The sequence below is a fragment of the Pinus tabuliformis genome, chromosome X, assembly GCF_031772625.1.
Source record: "Pinus tabuliformis cultivar Carrire ecotype Pingquan chromosome X, CPIR1, whole genome shotgun sequence".
Classification (NCBI taxonomy): Eukaryota; Viridiplantae; Streptophyta; class Pinopsida; order Pinales; family Pinaceae; genus Pinus; species Pinus tabuliformis.
The window spans coordinates 1225598056-1225618393 of NC_142308.1; the positions used below are offsets into that span (position 1 = coordinate 1225598056).

The 20338-nt window shown below is 34.5% G+C and overlaps 1 pseudogene; it reads right to left on the reverse strand.

The window, feature by feature from the left end:
* Positions 1 to 2097: 2097 nt before the first annotated feature.
* LOC149144386 (respiratory burst oxidase homolog protein F-like) lies at positions 2098 to 11631 on the reverse strand (annotated as a pseudogene).
* Between the last annotated feature and the right edge of the window lie 8707 nt (positions 11632 to 20338).

The window sequence follows — 20338 nt, forward strand, 5'->3', positions numbered from 1 at the left end:
TCTTGCTGCAAAAAGTTTGGGAAATATGATAATATGTTTAGTTAAAGATAACTTGAATTAGAGTTGTCAATACGAGCATAAGGAAATTGGTTAAATAATAGGTCAGAGAAAAAATTCACATTATCTACTCCATTCAATTGGATAGGTGTGAAATGAAGCCAAACCCCGAAGTAGCAAACTTAGTAGATTTTATTATAGATTTGAAGAGGAGAATTGATGATAGATCTTGTATAGAATTGGTATGGTAGATATTTGTACAGGTTCAAGAAGAGTTACAAACAGGGAAATAACATGAGGTACAAGGACAAAACACATGTGCACCAAATTAAGTCCTTTGGCGTTGTCAATCAAGTGATTCTACAATTTAGGAAAGAGCATTATCCCATATAAGGTACATGCATTAAGTTCAACCTGGAGAAGATAAGATCATGTAGGATCTGAAGGAAGTTTGGTGAAAATGCAAATGAGGTGGAGTAACCAAGAGTTTGATATTTCACTTATTTTTTATAATGTGAACTCACATTTATAGAAGGAAGTGAAAATAACGCAAATGAAATATAAGAGAGTGTTTAGATCGATTGAATGAAGTGAATGCCAAGAAAGAAGCTAGAAGATATAGAAAATATTGTGAAGAAAGGAAATTTCAAAGATGGATTGTTCATTGTAAGTAATGTTTGATAAAAAGGAAGGCTAAAACCATTGACATCAACACAAAGGTACTTGAGATGTTGTATAAGAAATAATGAAGAGGAAAGAGTAGGAATGATGATGTAGAAATAATGAAGAGGAAAGAGTAGGAATGAGGATGTAGAATTAGTGTAAGGACAAACCAAGTTTTCCATATAAAACGAAGTTGGCATAGGAGAATCCATGACAAGTTTCGTTATAAGCATAGAAATCATGTTATACAAGGAGATTATACAAGGTGAGAACCAAAGTGCAAAGATAAGACAGGAAGGAATAGTGTGGGTGCCATAACATTTATATGCATAGAAGCAAATAGTTATAGCATGAAATTTTGCTTAGAGGAAAAAATGCAACAAATATTTGGATAAGGTCAATAAACTATGTGTATAAAAATTAGGTGATTTATAGACCGACTGCATAAAAAGATAATGAGAAAATGAAAGTGTGTAGATTAATGCTAAAAAATATTGTATACACAAATTGGCATGAAAAATATAACATAGGAGGAAGCCAAACAAACATGTACATAAAAATGAAGAATCAAAATTAAGTTGAAGATTGATGAGGTGATGAAAAGATTGAAAAACTAAAAGTTAAAGACTACTTGAGATGTGCATGGAGTTGAAAGATTAAAAGTTGAATATAAATATTAATAGAGATAAAGTAAATTATAAGCTAAAATCAATCAAATTTAAAAATTAAAAATTGAAATAATATTTAATTAAAAAAATATCATAAAAAAGTTTTTAAATAAATCACATAAATGATTATGAACCACAATTAGTGGTTCGAAACCAGTTAACCTAAAAAATGTCTATATAATTTCTCAAAAAAAACTTTTTATAAATCATAAATGACAGAAACTTACTTTTAAAAACATATTAATACAAATAAAGTAATAATAATAATAAAATATTAAAATGATTATCAATTTTAATATTTATTATTTCCTATTTAAATTATCTCTGATAATAATAATAAAAATAAAATATAATTTAAATTATAGTTTTATATAATTTTCGAGACCTTTTGACTGCGAATACGAGGACCCGGAAACATTTCAGATCAGATGGAATCTTCCCCTGCTTATACAGTGCAAATTGTATGAGCATTATATTTTGCAATACCATTTCCATCTATCTACAATGCATATCTATTATTTCTTGTTACAGACAATGGCTAACGGTGGAAATAAGGACAGGTCTCTAATTCTGGAGTCTACTCAGTCAAACTTATATCACAGTTTGTCTTGCTATCTTGATGAAAAAGACAGGAAGGCGTGTGTTGTGTTCTTTCTTTCACGTCCAGCTATCAAATGGTTGCCTATGAAATCAAATCTTACCTTTCTTTTACTAAAAATTAGAATATAATAGCCCTGTAAGTTGAAATAATGTAAACAGCTTGCATGTGTTAGAAATTTTCTTTATGGAACTTGAATTTAGTGTTCATTTTGTGGTTGTAATCTTTGGCGATGGCTCTCAGCTCCTTGGCCAAAATTAGAGGCCCGCAATAGAAAACCCTTGCATTCAACCAACGTTAATATAAGTAGGTGATTCTCAAAGGAGCCATAATTCCCTACGTTTGTCAGAAATTTTGAAAGCTTGACTTACCAATTCTGGCGTCTTTGTCTTTATTAGCAGAAGCAACTTTTGAGAAAACATGTTTCCAATTTGGACTGGCAAAGTGAGCCTTGACCTGCAGACCAGCGGGTGTTTCAAACAATGGCTTCCTACAGCCCCCAGGTAATGTAATACTACAGCGATAATGGAATATATATATATATATGTACCCTGGTTCCTGAGAGAATATCGACTCCAGCCTTGGCATGATTCAGAGCTTGCACCATTGTAATTAAAGCCAACCTGACATCGCCTTATTCATAAACGCTCGTCAGATAGTTGTGCATTTCAATAGCAGCCTGGATTCACAAACATCCAACATTCGTTTATATTTTTCAATTCAGAAAAATTTGGTATTCATTTATATAACCCTGTCGTCCATCTCTACTATTTCGTTCATGACCCCCTTGAACCAGTCGAAGGAGCCTTGCTCCCTTGTGACCCAGTAGAAATAAGTGTTCGTCAGACCCCGGTCCTTCCTTTTCCTTTTGGAAGCAGAATCTGCGATTTTCATGTGATTTAACATGTCTTTGAGAATGCTTATGAAGGGAGTAGCGCCAATTTCGAGCCCTATCAACAACAGCACATCATATTTCTTGTAATTTTGTGTCGGAACCTCCATTGTCTTTCAAAGATATGTGATTAGAACTTACAGCCGACAAAGAAACTTCACACTCCGCTCTCAGAAGTCCGCTTTTTCCCTCCATTATCTTTCAAATATTTGTGATTAGAATTTACAGCCGACAAAGAAACTTCACGCTCCGCTCTCAGAAGTCTGCTTTTTCCAGCTGTAGGGGCCTCCATTGTCTGCAAAGATCTGTGATTAGAACTTACGACCGACAAAGAAACTTCATCTTAAAGCTAAAGGAAATAAATTAGTAATCACCTGCGAGAAAACTCTTTTCATCTCCTGTGTCCAGTCTCCAACTGTTCTGATATGCACGCTAATGTGTTCATCATCAGGAGCAGAGGTGATCGAGAATGGATTCTTGCATGTAGAAAGTTCAGAAAAAAATGTAAGAATCATGGAAGAAACACTAAAATATCTTATCAATTGATAAATTCTAATGTATGTTCTAAAATTACCATTCGAAAGGCGAGATCTTGGGGCGCTGGAGAAATAAATACATTCCACTCTTGTACTCGAAGCCTGTAGGTTTTGACATATGCAAAGCCAGGATGTTTCTGCGATAAACTACCACCTGCAAAATAAATAAAGCAGATATGTTGATTGCGCTTGCAAAGGATTTCAAGATACAGATAATACAAGAAAATTGCATATCTGAAGTAGAAATTACATGACCTTGACAATATTGACAGCATAATTCCTTGCTCTGAATGCTCTCAGTGTGCGCTCGCCGCAATATAAAAGCACCTGAATAGAAATATACATCCAAATCTGCACATTCAAATCACGTCAAAAATTAAGCCCTGAATTTTCTGAGAGGATAAACATCATCAAATTCTAAAGCAAATTGTCTATGTTTCTTTTCATTTAAGCTAAATTCTGAAGCATTTTAGAACGAAATTAGATATTCATTTCTTACTTTCAATCTTTTAGGGAATACATTTCAAGGCGTTTTACTTCGAAGTTAGACATGTAGTTTAGAATTAACAGAAAACAAGTTGAAATGTCCTTATGGTTTTCTCCCTCCAATCTCGCACGAAGAAAAGGTGAATGGAATGACAATGAGAAGCAGGTAAATCACGACAAATGCATGATGTGAATACCAGGAAGCGTTGAATCTGGTCAATTTATCAAATTGTCGAGAAAGTTTCACTGAACTTCTTCTAAACTAGGTGGTTGCGAGAACGAAGGCAGTTGTTCTAGTAGTGAATGGGCCCTTCCAACACTTGTCTCCCACTCCCTTCCTCTTGCATTTTTGAGCTGTCCTGTGACGCCATTTTCCAAGCCCGAGTCTGAAGACGCAGAAAAGAAAAAGAAAAACCCTCAGATAACTCTTGCCAAACCGAGCCGAGCCCTGCCCTCAGCCCTCCTCCTGCGCAAACAATTTCACCAAAGAGACCCCGAGCAGAAGAAGAAGAATCGCAAAGAAAAGCCTAGTAGATTTTGTTTTCAAACTCTCCGCCCATAACTAAAATGCCCACCATTCTGTCCGCCCGTAACTGAAGACCATGACGAATACAGTTAAACACATGTCAATGAGGTGGAATATTTCTGCTCGTCGTCGATTTGTCTCATTGCACCAGGTGCGCCACAACTCCCTCACCTTCCACAAATTTTCGGTCTCAATCACGCTGGAGTGGGGTTCGATTCCTTAGGTACTAATCCTGGAGATCGTCCAGAGAGGAGCATGCACGCAGCCTGGGCACACGTTCACCGCACCACACGCAGATTGGGCACACATTCCACAATCCATGTATTAACAGTGCACACAGTGGCATTAACAAATGCGAAACTACAAGATGAAAAATACCAAGATGTCAATTTGGCTATTGTTGAAAAAAAATGCCAGGTGTCAACCTTAGAATGAAAAGGACGACGAAAGTCTCTTTCAAAGGAAGGCCTATTGGCCTAATAAATTTTGTTTTGTTTGTGGTTATATTATTCTTAATTTATATATATTGATTATGATTATATATGTTTCTTGGGTTTATTATAGCCAACTTATGTTTCGTTAATTCTTATATAACCGCAACTATTTTAACATCATTTTAATTTTGTAATAATACATTAATAACATTACATTCATAATATAAGTATACATTTATAATTGTACAAATAACTACATAATAATGTAAAATAATGTATACACATTACTAGACATTAATTGACACTAACAATCATTAGAAGGCTTTAATACATTCCTTAATAAACAAAAACATTGACATATCAATCTAATATGCAAAATTGATATTTCATTGTGACGTTGCAATATAAATGATTTCACAATGTAACCAATAACAAATAATATCACAATACGACAAAAAAATTGAAAATGTTAATATGAAAAAGAATGAGTGAGATCATATTTGTACTTAAAAAATGTTGCATAGTTGATATGGTCAATCATGGTTAATCATGGTCAACAATGATAAATTTATTAATCATATTTAACCATAGAAACATAAGCATCATGGTCTATGAGAGTCAACAGACTAATGAGAAACAAAAATCAGTGTCAATGTGATAAACACTATCAATGTCACTCTCTGACGAATGACAAAAAATCTCATGTTATGATGTTTTAATGTGATGAAAAAAATATGATTTTGCAATCTTATGAAAAGCAAACGATGTCCCAATGTGACAAGCAACATATGACATGGAAATTGCAAAAAAAATTGGTGTTTAAGTGTGACGAATAATAAACAAAATTTCCATGTGACGAACAACAAGTGACTTCACCGTGTGCTGAACAACAACATATGATGTCACATAGTGACTAACAACAATTGGCATTACAATGGGATGAATCACAAATGTCTTTACAATTGGACATAAAAGATGATGTCACAACGTGAGGAACAAACATCGAAATTACAATGTGAACAACAAAGAAAATGGGCAATCATGTTTAGCTAAGCCAACCATGATGGACTCTTGGTTCACACATTGGCATCCATGGTCAATGATAGAGAATTGTTGGAAACATGGTCAATATGGCAAAGGCATGGTAAACAAAGGTCAAACATGTTAAATCCATGTTCAACGATGGTCAAAATGGTTGACTAATTTAAGCATTGTCAACCATGGTAAACCATAATACACATCTATATATTAGTCATCCATGGTCAACTATAGTCATCTATACCTAAATATCGACATGTCTTGTCAACCATGTTCATCCATAGTCAAGCATACATTGACCATACCTAACCATGGTCAACCACTCTCATGCATGTTTCGACATGGTCAAACAAACTGAACCATGGACCACCATGGTCAACATTATTGTAACAATGTAACTATGATCAATATTAATGTAACATAAATACATTATTACAATAATGGTTGACCATGCTCAATCATGGTTAACCATGGTTGATAAACATTAATCTAATAATGGTAAAAATTAATGTAACATAAATATATTGTTACATTAATAGTTGACCATGGTCAACCTTGGTCAACCATGGTTAACACTCTTCAACCATGTTGAACCTTGCTAATGAAGGTCAACCTCATTAACCTCATTAACCCTCTTCAACCATAGTCAACCATCAACAAGTATCAACAACTCTTGGCAACCATGGTCAACCATTATCAACCTTAGTCAACCATTTTTAACCATAGTCAACCATTCACTACTAGTTTGTTCCACTTACATTCGTCTTCAACTAGCACAACCACATTGATAAAGTGGTTGATATGTGTCGTTTGACGTCACTTTCCACCCTTCATATGCATTATTATCACCATTTGGCATATGACAAAAAAATGATGTCACAATACAATAAGCAAAACCATTAACAATATGATAATTATGATTAATTGAGTCAACCATGATCTTCCCTTGGTTGACCAAGGTCAAACAATATTAACCATTTTCATAGGTGGTCGAGCATAGTCAATTATAAACAAGGTCAGCCATGGTCAAGTTGGCCAACCATGTTCAACCAAGGCCAAACATGGTCAAACCATGGTCAATGATGGTCTACATGGTTAACATGATTGATAATGGTTATTTGTGGTAAACCATGGTCAATATGCTCAAGATGGCCAACTAAATTTGCATATATGCAAATGCTTATAACCCTAGTTTACAATGTTTAGCTATAGTCAACCATATATTGACCATAGTTAGTGATGGTCGAATAAGCTTAACCATGGTCAATCATGGTCAAGAAAGCTCAAAAATGGTAAAACATGGTCACCAAGTTTGACCATAGTCAACCTTGTTCAACCATGTTCAAACAAGCTTAGTCGTGGCTAACTATGTACATCCATGTTTAACCATATTCAACCATAGACAACATGATCAATAATAACTTACAATATTTAACCATAGTGAGCCATGTCCAAATATGGTCAAGCAAGCTTGACCATGGTGAAACATGGTTATCAATTTTATCCATGGTCATCCTATTTTAGCAATGTAACATGAATACATTTTCTCGACAACCTTCTTCAACCATTAATGAAACATAAACAAATTGTCATATTAATGGTTGATCATGGTCAACCTTATCAACCTCATAGACCTTCTTCCACAATAGGCAACCATCAACTACCCTATAGAACCATGGTCTACTAATCCACTCTATGCCATTTTTCACCTTTCACATATCTATTAACTACATCAAAAGGTTGAAGATAACAACCCATTAATATATATCAACCACTATATTGTGGTCAATCCCATTAAAAAATTGTATCAAGTTATTTGAAATCAACATTTGTATCAAGTAATCAAAATTGACTGGAATGTATTTGAATTTAAAATCCACTCAAAATAACCATTAAAAATCAAAATTGTTTTGAAATTTTTGATACCAACGGGAGGAAGATTAGAATCCGAATGACGAGTGGAAATACTTGATGAAATTTAATAGACCAAAAACATGAATGGATTGATGAAATTTGAAAGATGAGAAACATAAATTGAATGTCGCTCAAAATTTCTGAGAGGTGAATGACTCTGAATGAATTTACATCCACGGGAATGGGACAGCATAGGATAGTGAAGTTGCCGGAACCCAAAATATAAGCCATTGTCGGTTGGGATGGACTCTTTATCGCCGGAATAGACAAATACTGAGGTAGACAATATATCCTTTGTTTAATTGTAGCCATTCCTTTGTCAATTAGTTGGAAATGAGTTCTTATAAACATAGGAGGTAATACGAAGAAAAATCGTAGTGTTATTCTCTAGTTAGGAAGAGACAAATACTAAAGTAGACAATCTATCCTATGTTTAACTATAGCCATTCTTTGACAGTTTAACTATAGCCATTCTTTTGTCAATTAGTTGGAAATGAGTTCTTATAAACATAAGAGGGAATATGAAGAAAAATTAAAGCACTGCCATTCTCTAGTTACTGAGACATATTTTATAAACTATTTATTTTATTTTCAATAATTATAAAACCTTGACAGTTCTCTTATTCATCTTTATTAAAAATATGAATTTATTATATATGTGTATATTTAATAACAATAATTTATCCCTAATAGGGACCTTCCCATTAGTACGTGAAAAAAAGGTATGGTATGGCTAACCCTAGATTGCATTCTTAAAGATATAGAAATGGCATTTTAAACAATTGTACATAAGCATGCCTTAGATGACATGGATACATTCAAAAATTAAGTTTTGTAATTACATATATTTTAAGATATTAATTACTTAGGGTTTAACAAATATGTCATATTTTTTGTAATTTTTAATTGCAAATATTATTTTGTATTTTTTAATTGCAAATAAAATAAAAATTCTAGTAATATTTTTACTTGTAAGTATTCTATGTTTCCCCAATTTATAATTTTTGTTTGGAACATCATTTTTAAAAATTTGTGATTTCTAAAATTTATGGTTTCTAAGAATTACTTGAATTGGAGCTATAAAGCTAAACTAGTGAGCTGTTGTGCTTACCTTTTCTCTAGCTAACCACATTTTAACTTACCTCCCCATTTCCATACGCAATTTACATTATACATAAAAGCTGACAAACATGAAACACCATCATCAAATTTCCATTTCACACTCACAATAAGCGAGTCTGCCTCCATAAGCATGAGACTCTTTTTCAAAGAGGTGTTCCAAAGGTTCTAAATCTCATTGTCTGTTCTTCCTGGTAGGTACGAAGCAATAGTAGACCATCTACATTACAAAAATATTATCAGCTAATAGCAAACAAAAGGGGATCGGGCATAAAACAACTGATCAGACCTGGAATTTTGTAATTAAATGTTTTAACTGTCACCGGTTTCCTATACGCTTACGCATTTTATGGACAATCTCCACTTTTCAGACTAAAATTTCCGCGTTTGATGTCTGGTCTTAGGTATACGTGTGCGAAAAGATGTTATTAGGATTGTTTGATAAGCAACTTTTATCTTATATGTATCTCTATCTTAATTCTTCTTAATAATATTTAAACCAAACAACTGATTTACACTTGATTTACAGATAATACAATCAATCTATATATATATATATATATATATATATATATATAAAAACAAGCCAGCAAAGCCCAATTATTTAAATGTTTTTATTTTATTTTTTGACATATTTTATATAAGAATTCGTTTGGATTGTAAGCTTTGGTTATACACATTTTAGCGTTAGTGTAGTTTATTATAAGCGCAACTATTTAAATGTTTTTTTGGTGGGACATATTCTGGTGCGTTAAGTGGGTAATGGCCTTGCTTCTACTAGTGCAGGTGTTAAATGGCTCTTGCGAGGTGCCATGAATGTCATTCAGGGTGGCATTGGAAAGGTTGCGGAGGGCTTTGTGGCCGCCCCATCCGCCGCCACTCCGTTTAATCAATTTAACTGTCGTAGTTAACACCCGCATCCGGGAAATTATCAATAATTATTAGATTGATGATAGAGATTTAATTTCTATAAAGTATTTCAAAATATTTTTAATAATATATACCAATATATGTAATAAAAAATAAAATAAAATAAAATTATTTATAACTAAAGTGTTATATATCACGAGGTTTGAGGTTCAATACCCCAGATTTACTCATCTATGTGAAAGAGACTCAATGTCACCATAATGACCTAGTGTCACAAAAAAATTGCAAAATAAAATTATAAAATTTGAATATCTTTGAAAGGCTTTTATGTTTTTGGTATATGTTTAACCTTTTTTTTTCAAAATCATTAAAGATTTGTTCTAATAACAAGTTTGTGAGATGCATAATCCTAATACTTCAAGAAAATTTAATGTAGTAAATTCATTTCTAAAACACTATTTGAATAACAAAAAACATTTTAGCCAAAAACTCTAAAACATAAAATAATTAAACAATATTATTTTTTAAATAAAAAGTGCAGCCTGATTTTATTTTTACTTTCTTATGTAAAAACAAAACTCATACACAATTTAATATTTAATTCACAATAACCCTAGAATTAAATTATAAAAAAAATCAATAAATTATGATATGTAATAACTTAAGTCTCTATAGTCTATAATCAAAATGATGATGATGGTTAACGTCCACTGAGACCAAATTGGTCTATCGGACCTATAATTTTCTTAGTCTTTAGTTATCTGGCTCCTGTCTTTCTTGGCGAGATTGGTGCTGTAGCTTTTTTTTTTTTTTCACTACGGTCTTCCAACTTCCTTTATCTTGCATCTTCTTCATCTCTTCTAGTTCTTGGGACATTGGTGTCTTAGCTTCGCGATCTATTGTGTTCATCCTTTTGAAGATAGTTGGAGAAGAAGTTTGGTCTAGGAGATCTCCTTTGCTGTTAAATGAAGATTTATTTTGTGTGATATTCGAATCCTCATAACTGTTGATTTGTTGGGCGGGGCTTTCTCCCTGCTTGTCTTGAGAGTTGTTTCTCTTTTTCCCTATTTCTTGTGATTCAGAGTTTTCTGTAGAGTATTCTTCTTTGATGACAGTGTAGTGTTCATTTTGTGCTCCTTCCCACCATGTAGATCTATGGTGGTTTTTTCTAGCAGAATTTTTCTGGGAGGCTTTTGGGCAATTTTTGGTTAGATGGCTTGTCTCAAAGCAGGATCGACATCTGAAGAGGACACTTTCATAATCGAGTTTCTGGTTCCACACATAGTCTTTACTTGTTAGGTTTATTTCAGTTGGGAATCCGGCGCTGAAGTCCATTTCCACACAGATGCGTGCATAGGTGGTTCTGGGATATTCCTCTGTTTCTAGGCACTTGCAGTAAAATTTCCCAATCGCATTTCCAATGGCTTTTAGTGAGGAGAGATTCTAGAGATGCAAGGGTAGGCTTGGCAATCTCACTCAAACTAGTGTTGAGGTTATTACCACTGTAGAGGGATCGAATGATGGGTTCCATGGCTTCATGAATAGCCCTGATTTTTCCCAAAACCAAGGGCCGGAATCTAGAACACATTCTTTGCTTTCAAGATTTTCAAAATCTACTATAAAGAAACCCCTGGCACAGAGGTAGATATTAATTTCATTAGAAATTACAGGGTTCCATACCTCTGAGGTCCAATTGTGGAGAGCTGTCAGCGGTGGCCAAAAACCATTGAACCGGCAGATTACGGCACTTTCGGAAAACTTCAAAGCCTCATGGATTGAGGCCTAGACCACCTAGAGAATGGGAGCTGGGGCTTCACTGACAATATGGGCAGGAGCTTTCTCTCCAAAAGCGGATGAGCTAGCAGCAATTTTGACGAAGCTCGGAGCCATATTTTACTTGCCCGTAGAATCCAGCCGCAGAGAAATAAGGCAGAAAATAAGATTAGATCTAAATCTAGCCGCAGAAGATTAGATCTAAAACCTAGCCGCAGAAAATTAGATCTAAAACCCAAAATGTGCAAATAAACTTATTCACTCAAAATTTTCAAATGCCAATAACTAACCAAATCTCACCTAAACAATGAGTGCGAATCAAAATTATTAAACCTACGAGTGCGCATGATAAAAACATGCATGAAAATGCGATTTGGGTTGGCGTGGTGCAGCAGAACACATCGGGGTTGGCGTGGTGCAGCAGAACACATCGACGGTATCTTCGGTATATATATCAAACTCGCAAACTTCAAATCCTCAGCATAGTTGGACTGCGATCTTTCCTCAGCATAGTTGGACTGCGATCTTCCTCAAACAGCAAAGACTTTGTATGGCTGCAGAGATATATAAAACCAGAGTGTTTATAATGCCCCTCGCTTCTACACGTGTACTTACGTACCCTTCATACCACCGCAAAGCCGCAGAAACCACCGCAGAATATTAAAAGCCGCATAAAATTTGAATGGACTTCGTTGAAAATATTAGAAGCCGCAGAAAATATGGAAGGACAGCGTAGCCGAGTGTATGAGAGGAAGTCGCAAAAAGCCGCAGAGAAGCCGCAGAAACCACCAGAAACCACCGCAGAAAACCGCCGCAGAAACTTTAAAGAGTCGGTAACAATTTATTTATTTATTTCTTTTTTTTAACCATTCAAACAAATAATAATGTAAATAACCTTTTACATTGCTTATCGTCCCACGGAGTCCCTAAATAACCTAAGGAAATTATGCATGAATTCGATTCCATAAAGAGTTTTCAATGGATATGGTATACTTATCCTGACCTGCTTGATTAGGCAGAGCGCACCAGTTGCCGTGGCCATGATTGTTAGTGTAGGAGACCAGTAATTGGTTCCCTTGTATTGTCCTCCCATTTTATCACAGCATGGAGCTCTTGTTAGAGAACAAGCTAAACCTGGAACTCAATCTACGAGTGGTCCTTACGTCCATGGTCCACAACACTCCTATTTTTATAGTTAACAGGAAAGTAGCGAAAGGAGCCGTATAGCAGGCCGCAGCCATCGCTCAACCATTTATTTATCCATTCCATGATTTCATTGAGACGTTCAGGTGGAGGAAATTTGCTCGCGGTAGCTCCAACTTCGATAAAACAGCGTGCAAACTTTTATTTTTTCCATTTCCGAGATCAATAATACCTGGATTTTGGCGGGGCACAAGAAGTCGGTGACAACAATGTCAGAATTTTATAAAGGAAAATGTAGGGTGGGCCGCGGTTTTGAGAAAAACATGGTTATAGACCATCAAGGTAATGCAAAAACAAAATCAATTTACAATTTTATTTTATTTTTTCAGAAGAAAAAAACGGAAACTTCTTTCATTAAAATATGAAAGTTTTATAATGTCATAGTACGATAATCCACTAAAACTTATTAATATGAATATATCATGTATTCAGTGACTGATATCTAGAGAGGCTAGAATAGTACACAGGATACAATTTCTGTTTCATTTTAAGATGCACAAATACTAAATCAGAGTAGGAAGCACAGAAGCAACACGGAAAGGAAATATGGTCCAAAAACCAGGTTGTGGGAAAAAATTGATCCTAGCAAGGAGAACAATCCTCAGAATATATAGTCATCTGCGAGACAAGAACAAAGAAGAAAACCAGGGAAGCCAGCGGAAAAACATCAAAATTAGATTATAAAATAATCTTTTGACCGCCCTTGCCATCTACCACCAAATCAAAGACCATGAAGCTAATGGGAAGAGGAAGACCTTGTTTAGAAAGAGCATTGGCTACAGAGTTTTTCTCCCTGTATACATGGTGAAAGGAGACAATGGAAAAGGATGCCAGAAGATCTCAGATCTGTTGCAAAGAGAGGGAACCTACGATAAATTTTTCCCCTGAATCTTCTTAATCAATGTCAGCGAGTCACCCAGTATCAAAAAGTTGTCAATATCCAGTCATGATGTAACTCGCAGAGCACCCTATAATGTAATCAGTTCCGCTCTATAGTTGTCCCATCGCCTCGATGCCACAACCGCATTTGGCACAAGAAGCGGCTCCATCGAAATGGCAGATGGGGAAGATGTTGTCAACTAGTGAGATAGACCTTCCAGAATCCAAGGACCGAATTCTTGGATATCTGTTACGATACTCAGGGCCACCTGGACAAAGAGTTGTTTGTCTTCAAAAATAAGCCAGTTCTCAGCGCGACAGATGCCCTATAGAACATATAAAAAGACCATCCTGTATCCCTTAGCATGTAAAGACCAAAAAAGAAACAATCCAAAATCGATTCAAAGTCACAAAACAAAAAACAGCAAGGAGAAAGGAGACCTCCATCCAAACAGCCACAACAAAAGTGCATTTTATAAAGAATGTTTGCAGTGATCCGTATCCAACCCACACAAGGTACATCTGTCGGGGCCCATGAAACCCTTCTTGATCAGTCGGTCCCCTTTGTTATGCAGAGCAAGCCATGAGAAACACTTGATCTGCTCCATATAGATGACATTCGATGTCAACCATGTTTGTACATATGAAAAACATATATGGTGAAAACATACACGGTACAACTTCAAATTTTAATCATGAAAGTCAAGATGTTTTGAGATAAAGGGTGGGTTTTAATCTGTACAAAAATTATTTGCAAATAAATTTTTAAAACATAAAAATATATAATGACAAGTCACAAAACAAATATATACAAGGGAATAACAAATATATATGGATGTAGTTTATTTCACTCGATCACAAATACCATGGGCAAAAATGACTCTACCCAAAAATTATGTGTAAATTAGAGCATATTCATAGTTTTTTTGACTGGATGACTAATACCATGGGCAAAAAGCACTGTGCCAAAAACCATGTGTGAAAACCATGCACAAAACTATGGGTAGGTATGCCCACCATTTTTGGGTGGAGTAGTCTACCAAGGTCAAGGAATTCCCCGGCTGCCAAAAGTGGCTGGAATCCGTGCAAAAAAAATTCAAAAAATCTTGTAGAGGTAGTATTTGAATCATGTTTTTGACATTGGAAATGGATTCAGCACCATCAAAAACGTCTAGAACACCTAAAATTTTGAAGTTTAACAACTATAACTTGGATTTACAAAAATCCTTGCCGGATTTTTTCTAAATATGACAATTCCTCTAGCTCGTTAAACTACGGCTTTTTGGATCTACCCTATCTACTCAACTATGATTAAGTACCCATAACTTTTTTTCTTTGTGGTGTATTGCATGAAACCCATAACACACCCCACCTAAATAAAAAGTCTTTGTTTTATAATGAGACTTTGAGATTATAAATATTGTCATTTTATAATAAAACTACAATTTTTTTGAATATTATAAATTTTTTAATTTTTTATTTAATTTTTTTTTTAAATATAATTTGAAAACCCTTTGAATAATAAATTTAACAACGTCAAAAATCCCTGAACACTCAAAATTCTAAACCATATGGCCTCTTTAAACAACTATCTATCGTTCAACCGTATGCATCTTTAATGTGAGCTGCCGCCCACTTTCTCCCTACTCCGCAGGATTCCGTGTCGATTGGCACGTAGTGGCGGATACACAACGTGTTGCTTGCGATACAGTATTACACAGCTGTTCGTTGCTAATACTCGCTGGTACAGATGTGGGGACATGCCATGGCACATAGCTGATCTGCGATACGTTGCTTGCGGAAACAGAATTACACAGGTGGTCGCGTATCCACAACTGTCCCCTCGTTTGTAACCTAACAAGGTAACGTTGTCCCAATGTCAATTTCTCTAATATATTGCATTTGTCTTTTTTTCAGTAGGAAAAAAGCATAATTTTATATTGATATCAGATATTAAAATATATATATGCCATTCAAATATTCATAACATATGTCTCATTTGCAATGTCTACAAAATAAAATATATATATGCCATTCAAATATTCATAACATATGTCTCATTTGCAATGTCTAAAAAGTACATATGTGGTTTGAGATAATAATGCTTGCCCTTCAAGAGAAATATTATAGATGCATTCGAAAAACAACAATTAAAAGATGTCCATAGATACATGATCCCTGCATCAAAACAGTCTTTGGATGAAGATGTTTGTTGTCCCGACTGTGTCTGTGTCGCTTCAAGACAGTATCAACAAACGCCCACTTGAGAAACCCGTATCATTCAACAGCTTCATCTACAAGACTATTCTTTGGTAGAGTTTTCCACCCCAGCTAAAAAAGAGACTATTGCTCAGGTATTCACCATCTAACCAAGAGACAAAAACAAATTTAACAAACAATTTTGTAAATTGTTGAGTCAATCCTCGCAAGGACACTGTTACGCCCAATGACCAAGCTTCCAAAATCCATTGCCCTGCTCCTTCCACCAAGTTCCAGTGCTTCCCATCACCATCCCACCAATCCACATCGAAAATATTGCTCAGGTATTCACCATCTAACCAAGAGACAAAAACAAATTTAACAAACAATTTTGTAAATTGTTGAGTCAATCCTCGCAAGGACACTGTTAAGCCCAATGACCAAGCTTCCAAAATCCATTGCCCTGCTCCTTCCACCAAGTTCCAGTGCTTCCCATCACCATCCCACCAATCCACATCGAAAATATTGCTCAGATATTCACCATCTAACCAAGAGACAAAAACAAATTTAACAAACAATTTGGTAAATTGTTGAGTCAATCATCGCAACGACACTGTTCAGCCCAATGACCAAGCTTCCAAAATCCATGACCTGCTCCTTCCACCAACTTCCAGTGCTTCCCATCACCATCCCTCCCATCCACATCGAAAATATTGCTCAGGTATTCACCATCTAACCAAGAGACAAAAACAAATTTAACAAACAATTTTGTAAATTGTTGAGTCAATCCTCGCAAGGACACTGTTAAGCCCAATAACCAAGCTTCCAAAATCCATTGCCCTGTTCCTTCCACCAAGTTCCAGTGCTTCCCATCACCATCCCACCAATCCACATCGAAAACCTTTGTTGTATCCACTTCTATATGCTTAGAAATAGTATTATGTGACAGAATTTGTGGATGATACATTTTAATCCTTGCCTTCAAATATCGGCATACCTGTTTTAACCGAGAACGAGAATGCTGAAACGATTTGGAATGCAGACGGGTCAAAAAGAGGACTGGCTGTTGTGAATCAAAGTTCGATTGTGCAATGGTATAATTTACAGATCCTAAGATCTTGTCCTGAATGTTTAACAGTTTGTTGTGGATGTTTGAGTGGCTATTTTGGAGTGCGTCATGATCCCACAATGGACTCAAACTAAAACTACTTATAACAGTGTTATTCGTTACACGTGTGTGCTGATTAGAAGAATTTTACATCTTAGCAATGGGATGAGTAACCCTTGTAAAGCAAAAACATAAACGATGTTATTTGTTTCTAAGACTAGGGTGATAACAAGCATTTGATGCCTTAGCAATGGGATGAAAAATTCTTATTAAATATTGTAACATTGGGTTGAACCATCATTGTGAAATAGTGATATTGTCATTTACACATAAAAGGTGTAATTGGATTTATGATTTTTTTTTAAATATATTTTTCCTTGCTGACGTATAACAAGTTTATTTTTTATTGCTAATAATTATTATATCTATATTTATGCCGATTGGCGTCCTCTCTATCGGAATTGGCAACTTAATCATTTTCTTCATTAATTTTTTTGATCGGATGACTTGAATTGAAAGATGATAGTATATTCTCGTAGTGGTCACTATATCAATGAATGAAATTGAAAGTGATAACTTCCTTGCATATCTAAATCAAGTGTTTAAACCCTACTTAAATTATTTTTTTACCAAATGATCATTAAAAAATTACTGTGCCTCTTATTTCTTTCCACATATGTAGGATTAAGAAAAAATGAAATTAAAAAATAAAATAAAAAGAATATGAAACAATATAGGATGGAACAACAGTTTTCCTTCCATATGCGCAACCTGGCAACATGCAGTTATCCCATCATTTAATCATGAAACGCTTGACTGTTGGCATTCTCTGCTCCAGAGATGCTCTGCAGAAATGGTTACTCGTATGAAGTTGATATATGGAGCGCGGGAGTGGTGTTGTATGTTCTTCTTAGTGGAAAGACACCTTTCTATGTTGAGCATGAGGACGCCAAGGTCATGTATAAGAAAATACAGAATACAGACCCAGATCTCAATAGCCATATGTGGAGGTTCATATCTGATTCTGCAAAGGAACTCGTTCATGGAATGTTGCAGAAAGACAACGTGCAACGATTTTCTTGCTATCAAATCTTGAGTGAGTTTTTTGTTTCTTTGGATTCTGTTGGTATGCAGACTGTGTTTGAGAATAGGAATTAGGGTTTTATAAATTACAGTATTCAAACATGATGATTGCAGGCCATCCTTGGATTTTGGGCAATGGAGAGATGGATCATGTGGCTTCTAGCTCCACCATCTACCATGCTTGTTTTAGGGTTTATGGTATTTATATTAGGGATTATATACCTTGGGTTACAATATTAATCCTTTCGTTTTTTTATGCTTTTAGTATTAATCCATGTCTCACCATGAAAATAAATCATGTTTATTTTAATCTTTGTAATATTTATATTTGGGTTTATGAATGTTGGGTTTATAATATTAGTCCTTTGGGTTTAATATTATTCCATTGGGTTCACAATCCCTTGGGGTTTTAGTATAATCCCTTGGATTTATTATTCATGTGGGTTTATAATATCAATCACTTGGGTTTATTATTCCCTTAGGTTTATATTATCAATCTTGGTCAAGCATGGTTAAATGTCGCATTGTGACAAGGATTGTCTCACCATCAAAATAAATCATGTTTAATTTAGTGATTGTAGTATTTATATTTGGTCTTACCAATGTTGTGTTTATAATATTATTCCAATGGTTGAATGTCACATTTTGACAAAGATTGTCTCACCATGAAAATAAACCATGTTTATTTTAGTGTTTGTAATATTTATATTTGGGTTTACCATATTAGTCCAATGGTTGAATGTCCCATTTTGACAAATATTGTCTCACCATGAAAATAAATCATGTTTATTTTGGTCTTTGTAATATTTATATTTGGGTTTACGAATGTTGGGTTTATAATATTAGTCCCTTGGTTTTAATATTATTCCCTTGGGTTCACAATCCCTTCGGGTTTTAGTATTAATCCCTTGGGTTTATTATACATTTTGGTTTATAATATCAATCCCTTGGGTTTATTATTCCCTTAGGTTTATATTATCAATCATGGTCAACCATGGTTGAATGTCGCATTGTGACAAGGATTGTCTCACCATCAAAATAAATCATGTTTAATTTAGTGTTTGTAGTATTTATATTTGGGTTTATGAATGTTGGGTTTATAATATTGGTCCAATGGTTGAATGTCACACTTTGAAAAAGATTGTCTTACCATGAAAATAAACCATGTTTATTTTAGTGTTTGTAATATTTATATTTGGGTTTACCATATTAGTCCAATGGTTGAATGTCCCATTTTGACAAATATTGTCTCACCATGAAAATAAATCATGTTTATTTTGGTCTTTGTAATATTTACATTTGGGTTTATGAATGTTGGGTCTATAATATTAGTCCCTTGGGTTTATTATTCATTTGGGTTTTAATATCAATCCCTTGGGTTTATTATTCCCTTAGGTTTATAATATCAATCATGGTCAACCATGGTCAACCATGGTTGAATGTCACATTGTGACAAGGATTGTCTCACCATGAAAATAAATCATGTTTATTTTAGTCTTTGTAATATTTATATTTGGGTTTTACGAATGTTGGGTTTATAATATTAGTCCCTTGGGTTTAATATTATTCCCTTGGGTCCATAATCCCTCAGGTTTTAGTATTAATCCTTTGGGTTTATAATATCAATCCCTTGGGTTTATTATTCCCTTAGGTTTATAATATAAATCATGGTAAACCATTGTTAATCATAGCCAAACATGGTCAACTATGGTTGAATGTCGCATTGCGACAAGAATTGTCTCACCATCAAAATAAATAATGTTTATTTTAGTTTTTGTAGTATTTATATTTGGGTTTACCAATGTTGGGTTTATAATATTATTCCCATGGTTGAATGTCGCATTCTGAAAAAGATTGTCCCACCATGAAAATAAACCATGTTTATTTTAGTGTTTGTAATATTTATATTTGGGTATACGAATGTTGGGTTTATATTATTCTCTTGGGTTTATTGGGCTTAATATTATTCCCTTGGGTTCATAATTGCTTGGGGTTTTAGTATTAATCCCTTAGGTTTATTATTCATTTCGGTTTATAATATCAATCCTTTGGGCTTTTTATTCCCTTAGGTTTATAATATCAATCGTAGCAAAACATGCTCAACCATGTTTCAATGTTGCATTGTAACAAGGATTGTCTCACCATCAAAATAAACTATGTTTATTTTAGTGTTTGTAGTATTTATATTTGGGTTTACCAATGCTGCATTTATAATATTAGTCCCGTGGGTTTAATATTATTCCCTTCGGTTCATAATCCCTTGGGGTTTTAGTATTAATCCCTTTGTTTTATTATTACTTTGCGTTTAGAATATCAATCACGGTCAACCATTGTCAATCATAGAAAACCATG